We start from the raw sequence: 17,515 nt of genomic DNA on the forward strand, positions 1-17,515 counted from the left end.
AAAATCCCCCCTGAAATTGTCTGTAGCCTATACTTCCCAATAACCAATACTATACGTATACAATGGGCAAAGTTCATAACTTGCAGCCCTTCCCCCGGCGACTATGGGGGATTAAATCATCCTTGAAGACATAGTTACTATATTTTCGACCATGCTGAACAAAATGGCTATCTCCAAATTTTGATCGGGTGAATTTGGGAAAAAATGAGCGTCGGAGGGGGCCTAGTTGCCCTCCCTTTTTGGTCACTTAAAAAGGGCACTAGAACTTTTAATTTCCCCTCCTGCGATATTCTAGGACCATTGGGTCGATACGATCACCCCTGGGGAAAAGAAAAAAAAACAAAACAAATAAACACGCATCCGTGATCTTTCTTCTGGCAAAAATACAATATTCCACATTTTTGCAGATAGGAGCTTGAAACCTCTACAATAAGGTTCTCTAATACGCTGAGGTGATGTTTCCCCCTTTTTTCGAAAATAAGGCAAATTTTTCAGGCTCGTAACTTTTAATGGGTAAGACTAAATTTGATGAAATTTAAATATTTGAAATCAGCATAAAAATCTGATTCTTTTGATGTATCTACTGGTATCAAAATTCCGTTTTTTAGACTTTCGGTTACTATTGAACTGGGTCGCTTCTTACTTACAGTTCGTTACCACGAACTATTTGAAAACAGTACTTTAAATATCACGAAAACACTCAAAAAGTGAAGTTAGGTTAATCATAATGATTAGTTAGGTTAATCATAATGAAACATACCAATATATGATGAAAATTGAATACTTTACTAACAAAATAATGAAAACATCAGATGAGAATTATGGAAAGCAGGCCGCCCAGAACACATTATGTTAAATACCTAACCACCTCTAAATATTAAATATCCAATTAAGATATACCTGAATCGTAGTTTTAACCGTTTTTCTCAGATTACACAGATCACACGTACCGCACAAACATAAAAAGGAGTTTTTTGGACGGGGGAGGGGTATTAATACAGAAGTATAATTTACTTGATAATTCGAATACGAAATTCAAGAGATGATCAGAAATCCAAGAAATTTGAGATTTTAAGGGGAACAGCCCATGCCACCCCATTTGCGTACGTCCTTGCATGATTGCTTGGAATAAAAAATAAAATGCCGACTGATGTCTATTAGGGATGATAAAATAAGTCTTCTATCGAATTTTCAGAGCGTCCAAAGAGACTCCATAATCTCTGATCGCGCGGAAAATATGGTCCAATCCCACTATCTTGAAGCATTTCAATCTCAAGCCCCCCAAATTTTGAAAAAGAGTTATCCCGGAACAACTCTTCTTCCTGGAAAAATAGGCTTCTTAATGACGGTCTAAATATGCGCTGTTCCTCCTTGAAATCAATTCAGTTCTAAATATCCTCACATCCAATCAATATTGGGACTTTTAAAATGCGCCATGTTTACAATCTATTGGTGCAATACTTTTCCCCCAAGACATAAGGGGGGGGTCATCCCTACATGGGTGGGAAGGGATCAGCAGGAGGGATTTGAAGGAAATTGGAACTTCATTTGAGGGGAAGATAGGGGGTGATGATTGAAGCTTTGAACAGGCTGGGCGAGTGTGCAGCTATGTTGGCTTCAGTTGGATTAAAATTGCAATGTATTGTTATACGTAGAAGTAGTTTGATATCCTCCCCCCCGCACTTAATATTTCCTCTCAAGTCGACTTTTACACTCTTTTCAAGACCTTGTAACTCCACAAAAGACCAAGTATCAGACACATACCAAGAAAACATACAAATTTAAATTTAAGAAAAAAAAATTAGCACAATGAACAAACAGATGAATGGAATAGATAACAAATTTTCTAGAAGAACTGAACAATGGAACTGAAAACATGCGAGAACTATGCTGAAACTAAATCAAACTACAAAAAAAAACAGTAATTCTGATATCTGTAAGATAGCTTCTTTTTTGTCTTCAATATGGGCTACTGAGACAGTGTGACTTTCTAGAAGAACAGATTTTCTAGAAAAGCTGAACATATGAAATTGAAAACATCCCAGGTCTTTATAGTAAAACTATGTTAAACTACAAAAATAAAACATTTAAATCTGTTATCTTTGAACAAGTAGAACAAAGCAGAGAAGAAAGCACAACACACTAGGTTTGTCCCTGGACAAAGAGGCAGCAAGTCTTAAACTGCCCTGAATGGTCTCTGGTCCCTTGCGCAAGATCACCTGAACTAGATTCCAGCTGTTGCTGCCTTACGCGCTTCTATACATTTTGAGATCTAAGTCTAAGTAAGTTAGGGGTTAAAAATAAACAGGTATTTTTTCATCCAAATTCTCAGCAGTAAATTTCATTAACATCGATTTCCACAAGTTCTTATTTTGAATATACAACAAATTCTTACGGATTTGATCGGTTAAGAGATCAACTCTGTTGAACTTAGTTTTCAGCCAGGATTCAAATCTGCTGACCAATCTGAAGAAGTGTCTCAGATACCACCTTAACGACCAAAACCGTAAATATTAGGCTGGTACAGGTGCACCGTGTTGGTGCACACAGTGTTGATACACCGCCAACACATGTTGGCAGTGTATCAGTAGTATTGTAGTAACTTTCAGATTAAAAAGGACACTAACCAGCAAAAAACTAACCTAACTATTCACACACAAACAATAAAAAGACCACAGTAATGATAAAACTGTCAGAAGTTTAATTAACGCAAACGTGCGTTAATTAAGTAAATTACACTACTTTATAGTGGGCCTAGAACGTCGACAGAGGGCTCATTCTAACGGAAACGAAAAGTTCTAGTGCCCTTTTTAAGTGACCAAAAAAAATTGGAGGGCAACTAGGCCCCTGCCCATGTCACTTTTTTCGCAAAATCATCCAATCAAATTTTGAGATAGCTTTTTTATTCAGCATAGTTGAAAGGCCCAATAGCTATGTCTGGAAATCACATCATCCACTAAAATCCCTGGAGAAAAATTTTTATGATATAAAATTTTCCCATTGTTTTATTTGTTATTGGGAAGTCTTTATATATTTTTTGGGTGGGGAGGGGAGGACAAATTTTCTGCTGGGAGAATTTTCCATGGAGAGGGAAGTTTCCAGGGGGTGAACTTTTCAGGGGAAATTTACACTGAGTGATTTTGCCAGAATTCCTATACAAAATTTCTTTATATGTCTAACGTCCTCTTTACCGATTCAATTTTACGCGTGGAGATGTTAAGAGTAATTGTCCAGGCAAAATTTTCACCAGGATTGAACTGTCCAGAGGATATTTTTATGGGGAGGGGGATTTTCCCGTCGAGGTGGAGCCAGGTATCCTAGCGTTATTTAAAAACGATCAGAAATTAAAAAAAAAGATTTTCAACAGAAAGTAGGGAGCAACATTAAAACTTAAAACGAACAGAAATTATTACGCATGTTAGGGGGGAGGGGTTGCCCCTTCTTTAATGCCTATATATGTATGCTAAAGTATAGCTTGTGTCCAAGTTATTTAAAAACGACTCCTGAAACACAAGGGTTATTTAATTAGAACAATAAGTAACTTTTTTTAAGTGCCGAAAAACTATAAACGTGAAAAGTGAGGTGTTGAGGAGGGGGCATCCCCCTCATATACGTAATAATTCCTGTTCGTTTTAATTTTAATGTCGCTTCTTACTTTCAGGTTAAAAAATCTTGTTTTTTATTTAATTTCTGAAAGTTTTTGAATTAATACAGCTTCGATTTTGGCTCACCGTACATTAATAATAAAAACATGCATAGTTTTTTGTTTTTTTTTTGGCTAAATGACTTTCTAGGAATTTTGATCTGACGTAACTTACGAATTAACTTACGTAACGAACTTCTATATTCGTATATTTTCATTATGTATATTAGGGGGTTCGCCCCCTAGTCAATACATCGCTTTAACGCTAAAGTTCAAAATTTGTTCCAATTCTTTAAGAACGACCCCTTTATCACAAAGGCCGTTAATTAGAATAAATAGCTCTGATGAAAGTACAAAAAATAGCGTAAAAAGCGAGGTAACGGCTAGAGGGCGAACCCAATCATATACGTAATAATTTCTGTTCGTTTCAAGTTTTGATGTTGCTCCTTACTTGCAGTTGAAAAAATTGTTTTTTTTATATTAAATTTCTGACCGTTTTTTTAAATAATGCTGTGAAAACCAGCGCTCCCTTCATAGCAATGTCCCTTCCCCCTTTGAAAGATGTTCCCACGTAACCCCCTACCCCCCCCCCCCAACTACCAGAAAAAATCCCCCCTGAAAACTTCTGTATACTTCCCAATAACCAATACTATATGTAAATATTGGGCAAAGTTCATAGCTTTCAGCCCTTCACCCAAGGACTGTGGGGGATTAAATCATCCTAAAAGACATAGTTATTATATTTTTCGACTATACTGAACAAAATGGCTATCTCAAGGAAAAAAAATGAGCATGGGAGGGGGCCTAGTTGCCCTCCATTTCTTTGGTCACTTAAAAAGGGCACAGGAACTTTTAATTTCCATTCGAATGAGCCCTCCCACAATATTATAGGACCTCTGGGTCGATACGATTACCCCTGGAAAAAAAAACAAACAAATAAACACGCATCCGTGATCTTTCTTCTGGCAAAAAATACAAAACTCCAAATTTTTGCAGATAGGAACTTGAAACTTATATAGTAGGGCTCTCGGATATGCTGAATCTCATGGTGTGATTTTCATTAGATTTCTATGACTTTTAGGGGTTGTTTCTTCCTTTTTTCGAAAATAAGGCAAATTTTCTCAGGCACCTAGCTTTTGATGGGTAATACTAAACTTGTTGAAACTTATATATTTAAAATCAGCATAAAAATCTGATTCTTTTGATGTATCTATTGGTAGTATATTTGATGTATATTGGTTTTTTAGAGTTTTGGTTACTATAGAGCCGGGTCGCTCCTTACTTACACGAACTGTTTGATTAACTTTAATTTTCAAACCTATTAAAGCACCCTGAACACGCCAAACCTCTAAAAGTTTATTCATTTTGCTCATGCTTTCATCTAGAATGCTTAAATCAGCAGCATAATCTAAGTCCAGGAAAGTTTTTATTTCCCATTTGATTCAGTGTTCTCCCATTGCCTTTCCTGAGCTCCTAGGATTGCTAAAACTTATGGAGCTACGGATATTAAGGTGAAAGTCTAAGTTGCCAAAGCAGAGGAGGTATTAACATCACAATTGAAATCACCTGTCACTGGCAATTGGTATCCATGTTTTTCAGTATTGCATAACATACAAGTGGTCAAGTAGGTAAACTGAGGATAGACAAGCACAAGCACCAAATTACTACTGCTACTAACAACTCACCACTGCACCAAGCCGCCTGAGGCCAACACAGCTACGCATGCTCTTCCTCCATCCCAATCTATTCAAAGTTTCCATCTTTACACCCTCCCAGGAAGCTCCCATTTCCTTTAAATCTTTCTTTATGACATCCTCCCACCCCAAACGCGGACAACCTGCTTTCCGTTTAACTCTAGATGGCTAGCCACAAAAGACAGTCTTTGGCAATCTTTCATCCTTCATCTGCAGAACATGCCCTAGCCATCTCAACCTTTCTGTCATTATAGCGCTAGAAAGCAGGACAGAACCACAATTTTTGTACAGCCTACTGTTTGAAATACGGTCAGTCAGCCAGGTACCCAGAACAATCTATAGGCAATTTCTCTGAAAAAAAACATCTAGCAAATCTTCATCTGCTTTTCAGAGCGCCCATACTTCAGAGCTATATTTGACCAATGTCATCACTGTAGCTTCCAAAATTCTAATCTTGGTTTGCGGACTTATCTTCCTATTCTTCCGAACTGTTTTTAACTGTGAAAAAACATCCTTAGCCTTGGCTATTCTATTTTTAACATCTTCACTGCTCCAACTGTCTTTACTAATAATACTGCCAAGGTAAGTGAAGCTGTCCACCTGATCCATCTTTTTGTTACCCAAAGTCACCTTTTCATCTTCACGTATTCTTAGCTTTAGTGACCTGGTCTTCTTAACATTAATTTTTAAACGTATTCTAGCCCCCTGAAATCGCAAAACCTCTATTTGTGCTCTGGATTGTACCCTTAATTTCATTAAAGGAAAGGTAATGGTTTATGGCATCAAAGGATTTTAGTTATGAAGTTTCAATGTTACATAGCTGTTATGTCATGATATGCAAAAAGAAATTTCATGGTATTGTAAAGGGGGTGCCTACTAATTATGATGAATTAAGCAATGTGAAGGTATTATTGATGCAGAATGTTTGGGATACTCCCTGGAGGCAAAAATTGCCTTTGTTGATGCTGCTGCCCTGATAGATACCCCACAACTTGGGCTCAAGGTGGGTTGTGAATTTTTTCAGGTCTGGATTCTTGAGCTTACCCTGTTGCCAGGGGCGTCCCGAGGGGGGTATTGAGGACCCCCCCCCCAACTTGTTGGGATTCGGTAAAATTTTCGCCAAAGGTAAAAATTTTGGCATGAATTTTGCAAAATCGGCCGAAATTTAGCAAAATTCTTGATTTCTGCAGAAAATTTGACATAAATCAGGTAGCAATTCGGTAAAATTTTGCAAAATCGGCCGAAATTCAGCAAAATTCATGATTTCTACAGAAAATTCGGCATAAATCAGGTAACAATTCGGCAAAATTTACGAAGATCGCCCCCCCCCCCCCACCCAATAAAATGAGACTCAGGACGCCCTTGCCTGTTGCTGCCATTATTGTCAATCTCCTAACCACATTAAAGCCAAATGTGATAAGCCAATAAAATGCAGCTGCTGTACTGGTCCTCATGTCTTCATCCCATGATTCCCTTTTTGAAGCTGATTCAAATGCAAATCATCAGTTGACAAGGAATGGTGCAACAATCCCTGGTGATTATTTTGGGACTCACCTGATCAGTCAGCACACAGTCTTCATTGACCGGTGGTGAATACAGGATCGTCCTATCGCTGGCAAGTGCGATTTGAGGTTTAAGGTTAATGCAGTAACTGTGATGGTAGTCATGCATTATATAGCCTAAAATATTGTGTTCTGTGTGATGCCTGGAGTAAATGTGTCATTTGGAAATGAACTGTCTGTCTCAATATGCTCATTTAACATCAATGTCACAAAAGATGAAGAACAAGATCATTTGTTCCTCCAAGAACATTTACTTCCAACCATCTCTATTAACTTTCTATAAATAAGCAGTCAGCATATTGTGTTTACCCCAATGCCTGCAAATCTAAAGGCCAACCCTCTTGTGGCCTGGCATGTATTGTCAAATGATGACCTATACCTTTGTCAGCAGTTTTATTTTATTCCTCTGATAATATTATGGCAGTACAACTTGGTTGCCTTGTAATTATAAATGTATATCTCCCCTGTAATCAGAAATGTCTAGCTTCATTCACTAAGTTTTCCATTGCCTGCTCATCCCTTAATACTCCGTTATGCAATACTGAGAAACATGGATACCAATGGCTAGTAATAGGTGATTTCAATTGTGATGTTAATAGCTTGTGCGTTTTAGGCTCAATGACAATTAGTTGCCAATAGAACCTGAATCTCTTAATCACAATTATGTTCACAATGGTGATACTGTGACCAATATTGACCACTGTCTTTGCTCAGCCAACATTCCATGTTCTGTTGTTCATGTTGATGAAGATAAACATGACTTTGACCACCTTCCCTTCTCTCTTAATGTGACATTAGCCACTGATCCATCTAACAATCCTTGTGTTGCTACTAATAAAAAATGATGTATGAAATGTGAGTGGAGCAAAGTCAATTGGCCTTTATATATTCAAGCCTAACTGCTCTGATGTCTGGTATCAAGATCCCTTTTAATCTACTGTGCACAAGTGTTTTTTTTACCACAGCCAGACTGCTACTGAATGTTCATTACCTTGGCTTAGCTGAGTGCATGAAATAAGCTGAGAAAGTGGCTGTCCGCCTTGTATGGGTCAAACTTTAAACTCAAAGCTTGATTTGGAAAGAACACCCACTCTTAACGCTGTCAAGAAGCATGCTAAACTCTAGCTTTGCATCTAGATTGTGTGTGGGCATCCCTTGCAAGGCCAAGCGTTTCATATAAACAGTAAGACTAAAGAAGAGCTTAAGTGGTATCTTTGTTTAGTTTGTTATAATGGTGCCGAGTTCCCTAAGAGTTTAGTACAATGGAAGCAAGTCATTAATTCATCTAAATTTGATTCATTAGGGACCAGCAATGGACCCTGAATTTGTCTTGGCTTAGGCATCATAAAAATATTTTTAGTATAATTGAGCAGTGTTCTCTATCATTTCCAGGGCTTAGTTTCTAAATTTTTGGTTGATAAAGTTTGTCAATGTAATGTTATTGCTGTATCAACTAAAAGTATTGCTAATAGTATGCTTAAACTTAAGTCTAAATACAGTAATCTTGATGGGATCAGCAATCATCATCTACATTGTGATTGACTGGCACTAGTCACTCAGCTCTAGTTACTTTTCCAGTTCTGTTTATGTTTGTCAATCGTGCCTGATTACTTCCTTTACAGCATGGTAACCTCTACTCTTAAACATCAAAAAGACCCTATTGATTGTAGTTCATATTGGCCCATCATTGTTGCATGCAAAATTAGTAGGATTTTTGATGTCCTGCTCCCATATATTATTGAATAAAGTACAAGAGACTCAAACCAATTTGGGTTTCAACCATGTATTGGGTGCCAATATGCACATGGAAATTGTATTCCATGGTGGCATGCCCCCCTGGAAATTTGGGACTACAAAGTAATTATAAGGAAACCAAAGGAAAGAGAGCAAAATAGGGAAAAACCATGGAAAAAATGTGTGTCGCCCCAATTGTTGGCTGCCTGCCAAGAGATTTTGACCCTTAAGGAAAATATAAGTTGTAATTTGAGACTAAGTGACCTCTTTCCAGATTTCCACAAACCTCTTCCTACATGATTTGGTTGGAGCAAAAGAGAAAAAAATTATTCAAAGTAATGAATAGTAAATAAAAAAAGATCCTTGTCAATAACAAAAGTATAAGAGCCTAACCGTTGATAACATTCAATCATAGAATCAGCTTTTTATGGTGATCATAAATACGTGTTGGTTTAATAGTAATTAGTACACTAGAAAGTTCGTATAATCATAGAAAACACAAGGAAAATTAGTCAATAAGGGGAAATTTTTGTAAAAATATGTGTCAACTTTTGCTTGCATTGCAAGAGTACCCATGAGCTGATATATGAAGCCACTATAATCAGGAATGTATCCCCTGAACGGGATGTTGGGAATTTCTGTATCTTCCCCTGAACGGATACGTTTTTTTGTGTTTTATTGTCATTTTTTTTCCCCGGGAGTGATTGTTTTATCTAGTTGTCACTTTGAAAAAAATTTAAATTTTTTACAGTTATGATGTATAAAGGTGTCAAATATACTGGCCTTTGGTATTCAAAATTAAATTAAAAATATTGAATTAATTTTTTTTTCTTAATCTTAGTTTTAATGTTTTACTTTGAACAAACTACTTTGATAATGTGTTACTTCTTATATACACTGAGTCTAAAGGCATTAAATATTTTGGCGTTTGACGACTAAGTTCAAAACTGTCAATATTGTTAAAAATATCTGTCCAATGCTTCAGCATTGCTCAACAGAACTGAATGCTGGGAGTTTAAATCCTAGTTTTTGTAAGTAGGCTATTATTTTTTGTATTTATGTAATTACTTATTTTTTTCATTTTATTTACTTTTACTTGAATTGACATACTTTTTTCATTGCCTTTATAAAAATGTTTGTCTCTAAGTTTCATTAAATAAAGAAAAAAAAAAGAATATTTCAACTGAAAGAAAGGAGCAACATTAAAACCAAAAACGAACAGGAATTCTTACGTATAGGAGGGGCTTGCTCTCCTCCTATACACCTCGCTCTCCATCCTATAGTTTTTTGGCACTTAAAAAAAAGTTACTTATTGTTCTAACTAAATAACCCTTGTGTTTCAGGAGTCGTTTTTAAAGAATTGGGACAAAATTTAAACTTTAGCGTAAAGAGAGAGGTGTTGAGAAGGGGGCAATCCCACTCATATATGTTATAATCATATCAAGTTTTAATGTTGCTCCTTACTTTCGGTTGAAAAAACTTTTTTTTAAATTACTGATTGTTTTTTAAATAACACCAGGATACCTGGCTCCAACTACACGGAAAAATCCCCCTCCCCATAAAAATATCCTCTGGAGAATTCAATCCTGGCGAAAATTTACCCTGGACAATTACCCATAACAGCTCCATGTGTAAAATTGAATTAGTAAAGAGAAAGCAAGACATATAAAGAAATTTTGCATAGGAATTCTGGCAAATTCACCCAGCGTAAAATTTCCCCCCTGGACACTTCCCTCTCCATGGGAAATTCTTTCAGCGGAAAATTTGTCCTCCCCTTCCCACCCAAAAAATGTATGCACTCTTCCCAATGACAAATAAAACAATGGGCAAGTTTTATAACTTAAAAACCTTTCCCCAGGGGCTGTAGGGGGTCATTTTAAATCCAAAGACATAGCTATTGGGCTTTTCAACTATGCCAAACAAACTATCTCGAAAATTTGATTGGATAATTTTGGGGAAAAAAAGCGGAATGGGAGGGGGCCTAGCTGCCCTACAATTTTTTTGGGTCACTTAAAAAGGGTGCTAGAACTTTTCATTTTCGTTAGAATGCGCCCTCTCCCGACGTTCTAGGCCCACTGGGTTGATACAATCACACCTGGGGAAAAAACAAAAAGAAATAAACATGCATTCATGATTTTTCTTCTGGCAAAATTACCAAGTTTCACATTTTTACAGATATGAGCTTGAAACTTCTGCAATAGGGTTCTTTGATATGCTGAATCTGATGGTGTGATTTTCATTAAGTTCTATGACTTCAAGGGGGTCTTTCCTTCTTTTTCATGAAATCTCAAAATTTTCTAAGGCTCGTAGATTTTGATGGGTAAGACTAAACTTAATGAAACTTATATATTTTAGGAATGAGCATAATAAGCCAATTCTTTTGATATATCTATTGGTATCAAAATTTCGTTTTTTACAGTATTAGTTACTATTGAGCCGGGTCACTCCTTATTTATAGTTTGTTACCACAAAGTGTTTGATTACCCATCAAAATTCCAACAGAGATCATTGAAATATTGATCGTTTTTTCTGCATTACCAAAAGTATTGTATTTGTAAAACTTTAGTTTCATGGAATGTAAATTAAACAAATAGAAAAGGATTTTTCAACTAAAGTAAGGAGCAAGCTTAAAACTTAAAAAAAATAAAAATTACTCTGTATATAAGGGGGACTGCCCCCTTCTCAACACCTTGCTCATTAAACAAAAGTTTTTCAGTGCTTTGAAAAAAATCTGTTGTTTTTTTTCCAATTGCAAATTTTCTTTAAAAATTTGTACAAAAGCCAAACTTCACAGTAAAGAGTAAGGAGCTAAGAAGGAGACAGCCCCCTTTATATAAAGAATAATCTGTTCAAATAGGTTTCAAATCTGTTTCTTCCTTTCAGTTGAAAAGCTGTTTTTTTATTCAATTTCTTATTGTTTTCTAAATCATACCCAGGTCTAACCAAGATATAATTTGAGGTACTGGTCCCCCCCCCTCATTATAGCTGATACATAATTACAGATCACCAAACGTAGCCTAATTTCATTACATATAAAGCAAATTAACTTGGTTGAATCCAGTACTGCCACCCTGTGGCATTACTTCTTTTGCAACTGGGAGGCTTAAAATATAGTTATTGATACTTTCAAATCAATTAGCTTCTCAGGACTTTAAATTGATTGCAAATTTGTCCAGTTCAGGGTAAAGTTGTAATTTGATGCCCTAAACCACCTAAACTGTCACCCAACCACCACTACTATTTTGGTGTCTGCCCCCCCCCCTGGAAAATTTTCTGCTTGTGCCCTTGAACCTTTCTGCCATACATGTTCTTAAATTTGGTACAGTAATTTGTTTCTTCCTTTTAAATTACATACAGGGTTACCATAATATACCAGTGCAATGTGGAGTATAACAGGGTGGAGTGCTCTCACTGTATCTATTTCATGCTTGCATTCATAATGTGCTATCAGGAATCATGTCTTCATACTTCCAGTTTATCTGATGTTTCTTATAATTGTGCATGCAGATGTTAATTTTAAGCTGGACCAAGTTTATTTTGGCATAATCTCAGCTACATATTTCTATGATGTTTTGGAATGTTGGCCAATCTTTGAATGCTGATAAAAGTAAATATCTATTTTCCAATGCCAAATCATCAGCCCATAATTTGTCTTAAGAAATTGGGATCTTAAGAGATTTGTAATGGTGCATGTTTATGGTGGTTAGGGATACATATCTGTCCTACAGCATCTAAACTCCCATTCTTGTAAGTTTAGGTTCTGAGATATGTTAGTGAAAAGCTGAAGATTGGATATGCAAAACTATATTGAATCATGGAAAACATTCATGCCAGTCTTTAGCTAAAATGTATTCCAAATATTGTGACCATTCTGTCTTTTTTTTTAACTGGTGTGTATTTGATATTGAAGAAGAAAGATTTGCAACAGATCCATATTGCTTATTTTAGATAATGAAAATTTTTGTTGTGCCTTCCCACTTCATATCATATTTATTTATTATTTTAAACAAAAGCGGAGTAAGTGATAGGCATGTCTTGTTACAAATTAACAGTAAACAAAACAATAAGCAACAATACACAAAATACAATATACAAGAACTGAACCCCTGGGTATTGACTGGTACAACAATTAAATAATAAATTCCTAAGGCTGAACACATTACAAAAAAATAAGCAAATACACCAGAATACACAAAGAGACAAATTCAAGAAACTCATTTTAGGGGCACTGAGTAAAACAAATCATATAAATGCCATAAATATGATGGCTCTATATACTGCCCTTCATAAAAAGAAGTTCCAACCAAAGCTGTAACATTATTTCTTGAAATAACATGATCAGGTAACATATTCCATGATCTAATGGACCAATTTACAAAAGAACCCTGTCCAACCTTTCTTAAGGCCCTTTTCTGAAAAAAATTTAATGAATTTTGTCATGTGGATGAATAATGGCAAAACTGATAGAAATCACTAAAGGACAATTTATCAATACCTTTAATAATTCAAAATACACTAACTAAGTCCAATCTATCCCTCCTGAATTGCAAAGATGGTAGGCTCAAACATCTTAGTCTACACTCATAAGGCAAGCAGTTCAAATAAGGAACACATTTTGATGCCAGTTTTGAATTTTTTTAATAAGCTGTGAATCAGATTTTCTTGTTGGATACCACCCAGATGTGCAGGATTCAACTATTTATTGTGTCATTGCCCTATACAGTGTAGTAAAGCTTTGCAGGTTAAACCTTCTTTTGATACCAAGCAAACTGTAATTGTCTTTACATGATACAGCTAATACTTGTTTATCAAACCTCAACTGATTATCAAAAACAATACCAAGGTTCCAAATAGAGTCAACAGAACATATTGAAACTTCACCAATAGAATACTGGTATGCTACAGCTTTCACTAGATAATTCACTACATGAAATTTTCCCTGATTAATAGTCATTGAATTTAAATTACACCAATTAACCAATGCCTCTAAATCATCCTGTAGAAGAGCCACATCATCTGGAAAAGATTTAAAGCTTTGCATCATCAGCAAACATTTTTATTTTACTATATTGCATTGCCTGTGGCAAATCATTTATAAATATACAAAACAGAACTGGTCCTAAGCAACTACCCTGAGGGACTCCACTCAGAATACTACACTGGTTAGATAAGGCTTCACCAACCCTAACATTCTGTGACCTATGTGTTAAGTAATCTGTAATCCAAGCCAGAGTTCTCAATCCAATACTTTTGGCATTTTTTCAACAACAGAGGTATTGATACCTTGTCAAATGCCTTACAAAAATCAACATAAACACAATCAAACTTTTGAGCTAAGTAAGCCATCATTTGAAAATCATTAAAAGTTATCAGTCAGCTAGTCGGCAAAAAAATATGTTGCTGGGGAGAAATTACATGTACAAAAGTTGGAAAAGATATGATATGTTGGGGCAGCATTTAATTTTATATATCTTGAAAATTTACATGTTGTAACAGATAGGTTAGTCGTCAACTAAATGGAAAAATTAAGTACTAAAAAGAGACAAAATTAATTCTAAAAATGAGACAAAAATATTCCTCCAGAAAAGAAACTAAGACAGATAAATGAAGGAACATACACAATTTATGTCCATTAAATGTAAGATAGAAATGAAAAAAACTTCAAATATGTATCTATTTTCTTTAAACAGACAGGAGGAATAACCCTCCAAGCTTTGACAAATTCAATCTCACTTTCAGGACCAGTTATAAGACTAATTATCCTGGGAATTAAAACAAAAAATCCCTGGCTTCAAAGCCCAATATATAACTCAGGGACGTATGCAGGGGGGGGGGCCTCCAGGCCTGGGCCCCCCTGAAATCTCACAATTTTTTTCATTTTCCCATAACTTTCTGATTTTTCTCACAGAATAATGGGTTTGAAGGATTTGGCCCCCCCCCCAAAAAAAAAACAAATTGGGCCCCACCCAAAACAAATTCCTGCATATGTGCCTGATATAACTCAAAATATATAACCCATTAAGAGGTAGACATGGAGAGAGATGGAAGTTTTCAAACAATACTAATAATAGTGATAATTAAGTTTGAAAAAACCCTACATCACTAATATTTGTAATAACATTCAGAATAAATTCTTACAAAAATTAATCAAATAGTCAAAAAATGATTTGCTTTTTGGGGTAATGCTTCTTTCCAGGTAGTTGAGTAAATTATGCGTTGCTGGGGAGAAGTTATTAGTGTAAATTTCTACCATATCATATTATTGAGTTAGGAATAAAGTGAATACACCATTTGATGCCTTTTTTATGCTGATTACAAATATAGGCCTAGGCTAATAATCATTTCTATTGGAAATGAATTTCAGCCCCCTATATATGCCAATTCAGGGTTAGCTTAGGTTGTAGAAATATAAACCCTAAATTGGCATATATAGGGGGGACTGAAATTCATTTCTGATAGAAATGATTACTATATTTGTAATCAGCATTAAAAAAAGGCATCAAGTGGTATATTCACTTTATACATAAGTCAATAATATGATTTGGTAGAACTTTACCATTATTAGTCAACTAGTTGGAAAATATAAGTTTTGCTGGGGAGAAGTTTTTAGTCAACTAGTTGGAAAATGAAAGTTTTGCTGGGGCAACATTTATTGTCAACTAGTTGGCAAATTTAGATTTTTCCTATAGAGATGGACCAAATTTTCTAACTAGATGACTAAAAATTTTTTTAATCATAAGGAGATTGGATAGTATCATTCTGTAGCCTATAAGCTTATAAACTAATTTTTTCCAATAGTCAAAGAGTGAATATCCTTTGTAAAGAGCATTAAAAAAGGCATCAAGTGGTACGTTTACTTTATTAGTAAGTCAATAATATGAACTGCGAAATATTTACCCTATAGCCTATATAAGGTTCTACTTTCAAAAGCTTGTTCTAGCCTATCTATCTGACGTTGTTTAATGTTTGGCTGTTTTACTTAGTCCAGGACTGGCTTTTCCACCAGATTAAGCTACAACAATTTAATTCATTTATAATTCCCTTTTATACCTGGATACAATCTTATTAGTTCTTACCTATATGTTAGTTGAGGTAGTTTTGTTGATTTCAACGTAATTGGAATTTGAACTGATCTTCCACCCTTTTTTGTCGTCTTCTTCTAAGAGTCAGTTAAGTATTCGAGTTTCCAGGTGCATTTTTCATAATTCGTTTTGTGCGCCTGAATTGCAATCCTGTTCAATGAGTGGCTTCTCGTTGGTGAATTTATTGGTCTCTGTTATCTTTTTGGTCTGTTTATATGAGAAAATACTCCCCAAAGACGTGAAATCAGTAAAATTTGTCGTTAAAAAGGAGAACAGCTGAGTTTAATCTTGATTTTGGGTGAACTGTCCAGTGATGGTGACAGTATGCAAACTCAGGTACACCAGAGCCGGAAAAGGGGCGATTGGAAAGATTGGGCCCCGCGCCACCATCAAAATGGACAACTTATTTTCGCAAATGTAAAATGTTTTAAACAATTCCAGCAGAATTGTTTCTGGAGAGAGATCATTTTCCACGATAAAACCAATAGAAAAAGACTATCTGATATAAACCATAAATCAGAACAGACTAATTAGTTTAGCAATTATGTTGATTGAAAGTGAAGACGCAATGAAAATAGATTTTAAAACCGTTTTAGAAGCATTTTCACAATAAACATTTAGAAATATGTAAATTCATGTGCCCATTTTTGGTGATGTAAATATCAAAAGGCATTTTCAGCAGTTTCATAATATTTAGGGGATACAAACGTAAATTTACGTAAACACAAAATGGGGACAAAAAAGAACAAAAAAGGACAAAATCGTAAGCTCAAAATAAACAAACTGGACCATCAAATGAGACAGGATCAAGAGAACAACCTGAGAAATGTAAATGTACGGCGGGTGATAATGAACAATGCAGACCATCAAAAGTGACAAGACCAATTCAAGCAGCTAAGGCAGAAGGTACTGAAAAAATTTCTGAAGCATTGATAAACGAAATGAAGATAAACAAGATATGAAATTTGATTATTAGTGAAAACGCCAATTATAACAAGTCAAAAACAAAATTGAAGAACATAGAAATGTGCAGTTAAATGATAAGTGGCAGAAAGGATCACAACGACTCAAAAACGAAAGTGAAGAACAAAAAAAAATATGTGGTTACAAGACATGCGACAATGAGGATCAGAACGAACCGAAATTAAAATTAAGAACAGAGAAATGTGTGGTCAGAAGACATACGACCACGAGAACAAAGAAATATGCAGTTAGAAGATAATTAGCTGCGAGAATTACAAGCAACAGCGGGAATCAGAACGTGTCAAAGATGAAAGTGAAGAACAAAGAATTGTAGAGCTAGCAGATACGCTAAAGCGAGCATTAGAAAGTGTCAAAAATGACAGTTAAGATCAAAGAACTGTGCTGTTAAAGGAAAGTGAGAATCAGAACGAGTAAAAATGAAAGTGCAAAAGAAAAAAAGGAAAACAGCACCATTACAATCTTCGATCCCAACAAATTGTGTGACCTAAAACCCAGTAAAAGCATACAAAGATGCCTTAAACTACGCAAGTGTCATTTACAAGTCGTTAGGACCCTTCAACACTGTATATATTCATTATGGAGTCCTCCATTCTCCTACAGGAGAAGTGGCCAACAAAGATGATTTATTTGGGGAATGCTGTCTGCTTGGTCAAATTGCATTCTTGCATGGACAATTTTAGAATGAATTTGTTTGGTCTGTCACAGAATATCACTTGCTCTCTAAAGCGTTTTATAAACAAATACTAAACTGGAACTTATGTTTTGCTTTAAATTCATTCAATGTAAGCGATGATCTAACCAAAAGAAGTAGTAATG

At 35.5% G+C, this 17,515-nt stretch overlaps 1 protein-coding gene across 1 annotated transcript in view; it reads right to left on the minus strand.

The window, feature by feature from the left end:
- LOC148954433 (uncharacterized) overlaps positions 1-15,821 on the minus strand; it is a 252,464-nt gene extending 236,643 nt beyond the window's left edge. The window contains exon 1 of the mRNA XM_089086509.1: positions 15,710-15,821. The gene's annotated coding sequence lies outside the window, so the exon portion shown is untranslated. The remainder of the gene's footprint in view (positions 1-15,709) is intronic.
- Positions 15,822-17,515: the final 1,694 nt, after the last annotated feature.

Source organism: Artemia sp. Qi Xiang Cuo, chromosome 3 (genome assembly GCF_049724085.1).
Source record: "Artemia sp. Qi Xiang Cuo chromosome 3, ASM4972408v1, whole genome shotgun sequence".
NCBI lineage: Eukaryota > Metazoa > Arthropoda > Branchiopoda > Anostraca > Artemiidae > Artemia > Artemia sp. Qi Xiang Cuo.